Consider the following 3,955-nt stretch of genomic DNA (forward strand, 5'->3'; position numbering starts at 1 on the left):
TCTCTCTCTCTCTCTCTCTCTCTCTCTCTCTCTCTCTCTCTCTCTCTCTCTCTCTCTCGCTCTCTCTCTCTCTCTCTCTCTCTCTCTCTCTCTCTCTCTCTCTCTCTCTCTCTCCCCCTTCAAAATACTTAAGATAGTACATTCCATTTCCTACCTATAAGGGAAAACAAAAAGGTTTAGGATCAGAGCCTGTTTTGTAACAACCAAATGACTTCTAAAGGGGAAAAAAAGACCTCAAGGTCTTTCTCATAACTTCAAGGTCTCTCCCCCTTACAGCACTCTCTCAAGAAGGTTGCTTAGCACACCATTAGAACTAAGCTGGAGATAAGACCAAAGGGCTGGTAGAAATCTTTGATTCCTTTTCAGTGACTCTAATCATTTAATTACTTGAGCAAATCAAAGAACCTTCCATTCATCATGGGGTTAACTGACAGAACTGGTTGCACATTGTGTATACAAGTTCTACAATGTTCCAAAACACTTCCCTCACATGCTATCACAACTGTCCTGGAATCAGAGTCCCAGTCTCTCCAATGGAGAGATTTTATCCCAAGTGCTCTGAGCATGTACTTTTTTTTTTGGGGGGGGGGGGAGGTTTCTTTTGCTTTTTTTTTTTGAGGGGGAAGGTAGGGCAATTGGGGTTAAGTGACTTGCCCAAGGTCACACAGCTAGTTTTTTATGTTAAGTGTCTGAGGACAAATTTGAACTCAGGTCCTCCTGATTCCAGGGCCGGTGCTCTATTCACCGCACCACCTAGCCTCACCACCCCCCTCCACTTTTTTTTTTTTTAAAGAATTGATCACTCTTAAATGATTGGTCTGTTATTATTCATTTGTGTCAAACTCTGGATGGCTCCATTTGGGATTTTCTTGGCAAAAATACTGAAGTGATACAGAGTGGAGCAAACTACTTTCTTTTTTGTTTTGTTTTCTCTCATGGTTTTTCTCATTAGTTATAATTATTCTATACAACATGATTACTGTGAAAATAGGGATATTTAATAGGAATGTATATGTAGGACATTGGAGGGGAGGGAGGTGGAGAAAATTTAAAACTTATGGAAGTGAATGTTAAAAACTAAAAATAAATTTTAAAAAATTTTTATCCAGGGCCCTCAAAAAAAAAAAAAAAAGATACTGATGTGGTTTGCCATTTCCTTCTTCAGCTTATTCTACAGATGAGGAACTAAAGCAAAAAGGGTTAAGTGATTTGCCCAGGTTCACACAACTACTAAGTGTCTGAGGCCAGATTTGAACTCAGGAAGATGAGTCTTCATGACTTCAGCCTCAGTACTCTTATCCACTGTGCCACTTGGCACTGCCCCTTGGCAGTTATTTGTTAAAGCACTTCTATAAGTGCAGAACCTCCTCCGGGCTCCCTCTTCCAACTTCTGTTCATTCTGGTAGATTGATTCCCCAGTGGAAAGCTGTATACTTCAGAGTTTTAAGGGGTATCCCTAAAGGAATGAAGGTTTCATTTATCTAGTATGTCTCCCATCAATTATCAATCAACTAGCTAGACCTAATTAGCTTTTAGAAAAGATATCTGATTTTTCTAGCCAATCACAAGATATTTTCTGTCATCTATGTATAATGATAAGAGGACTTTATACTTCCCCAAATAAGGACTTGTTTTGTATATTGTTTATATAACTGAGAAACCTAGTCTTTTTCTATTCTCATTTCTCTTATATATGACCCTTTTACTCTTTTGCATCCCTATTCTTTTATAATTATTCAAGACTTTTCACTAATTTAGTCTTTTCCCAAAACTTAATTAATGAGACTCCACTGTATCTAAAATAGTATCCAAAAACCTTGAAGAACTAGGAGCAGTAGTGGGAAAAAGGGAAATGAGGGAGGCACTATCAGGGCAAATAAAGAGAAATGAAAGGTAAAACTCTTTAGACCCACCTTCGGGCCTGGTCTATCACCTGACTCTTTGGGTCTCAGAAGTGGCAGCAGTGCTGGAGGAGGCAGTGGAGGCAGCCACCAGGGTGGACACTCGGAGACCCAAGAAAATGTCTGGTAACAAGGATTGGTTTCAGAATTCCCAGGTTCCTAGCTTTGCTCATATGTTGAAAAAGAACTTGCCAGTTGAACCTTCTTCAACAACAATGAATCCTCCTCCAGGATATTCAGCGTCAAAAGATTACAATGTATTGAATTCTAAGGTTACACAGACCGCAGAATCACTGCTTTCCAGAGTAGTCCTGCCTAATTGAAATACTGTCTTCATCCAAAGAAGATTCCCAAGGAATTCATCATGAAGTACAAATATAGAGAGATCAATCCAGGGTCAGCCCTCCATCAGTTTGCACAAATGCAGTGTGTGCAATTTGATCTTAAGGAAACTGTAACAGGTGACATTATAGGTCCTTATTTTGCCTTTGTACTGTGGTGGATGGTATTTAATATAAAACCAGTGTGGGACAGAATAAAAAGGAGTCGATCCAATGAGACCAAGCTGACTCTTGATGAGCTTTTGCAGTTGGATAATCCTGAATCAAGGAATGTAGAAACCTCAGCTCTCTAGGCTTGACCATTTTGGCCTCAAGTCCCTAAGGAAACCTAGACAGAGCTCCCAAAACAACTGTTTTCTTCTTCCTGAATGATTCCCTATGATGACCCATATTGACCTGATTTTCCAAAATGGTGAAGTCATGAGTTATGAGAAACAACAGTGGAGAGACAGAAATGATAAGAGAAGCAACTAGAAAGCTTTGACAGTAAGACACACCAAAAACCCGTAGGAAAAAAGTTTTAGTTACCTACAAGCTGTTGTCCCACCAAAGACTTCTTGTAATAAATGAACATACATTTGTGTTACTATTTTTTCACATGCATGTAGATGTTTTATGATTAATAAACTGCAAATAATTTTTTAAAAGGCAAAACTCCACCAAAAATTGGGAGAGGCAAGTGATGAGGAGAAGAAGAAAAGGATGAAGTAAAAAGAATAGAATGACTAAGGAAGAAGACTGAGATTGAAGCTGATGAATGCTGAAGTAATTTGTTAGACCATATGAGTATGTAATTGATGTATCCGTGAAAAGCCCTGTCTATACTGAATCATTTTAAATATGTCAAGAATATCATTGCGAATCTTTCTATAAAACAAATCATTGTTTTTTAATGTGAAGTCAGTCATAGATTCCCTTTGGGAGGGATTAAATCTAAATATTTTCATATATTGGGATAGCTTTGTCAAAGTTAAGATATAAAGAGTAAGAATATATGAAGTTTAAAAAAACAAGAACATAAAAGTATCTTTAAAATAAGGGAGAGAAAAGGAATGAGGATGTTCCAGGATGGGGGGTATGTATAAAACCACTGCAATATTCACAGTACCCATGGCAGCTATGAATATGCTGGTGTAGTTGTGAATCACAAAATGTAACAGGCTCTCGACATGGAGGACAAAACCAAAGAATTTGTTCAAATTCCAGAAAACCGAATCGCCAAATTCATCACAGTAACCACGAAGTTGGTACACATAACCAATGCAGCAAACAAAAACATTCCCAACCTTCCCTCTTCCAGGCCTTCAAAACAAAGCATACTCCCTTAAGCAAGAATGCCCCTCTCTCAGTTGCTTGCTCCCAGCATTTCTGGCTCTCTCTCAGCTTGTGCTCAGCTTTTTATTCTGGTCATTAGCTCCTTCCTGTTTTACCTCTTCCTGTTGTATCAACAAGTTCCTCTCACTGTGGGATTCACAAATTCTGTTACAAAGCCTTGATATAATCAAGGGAAAGGCTCAACTTGAAACAGGGCACTAAGTACTTGTTTGCTTGCCATTACAAGGGGCAGGGAAGATCTTCAAATCCCCATTATCATTACAGTATGTCAATCACTACATCATCATTTTATAATTTTATCCAGCCCTAGAGATATTCCTATGGGACTAAGATTATTATCATTATATCTAGTGGCTAAAGGAAATGGGTCTAAAATAT

This window comes from Petaurus breviceps, unplaced genomic scaffold (genome assembly GCF_028583685.1).
Source record: "Petaurus breviceps papuanus isolate PSGF00001 unplaced genomic scaffold, PetGlider_PUasm1.0 37, whole genome shotgun sequence".
NCBI classification, from domain to species: Eukaryota; Metazoa; Chordata; class Mammalia; order Diprotodontia; family Petauridae; genus Petaurus; species Petaurus breviceps.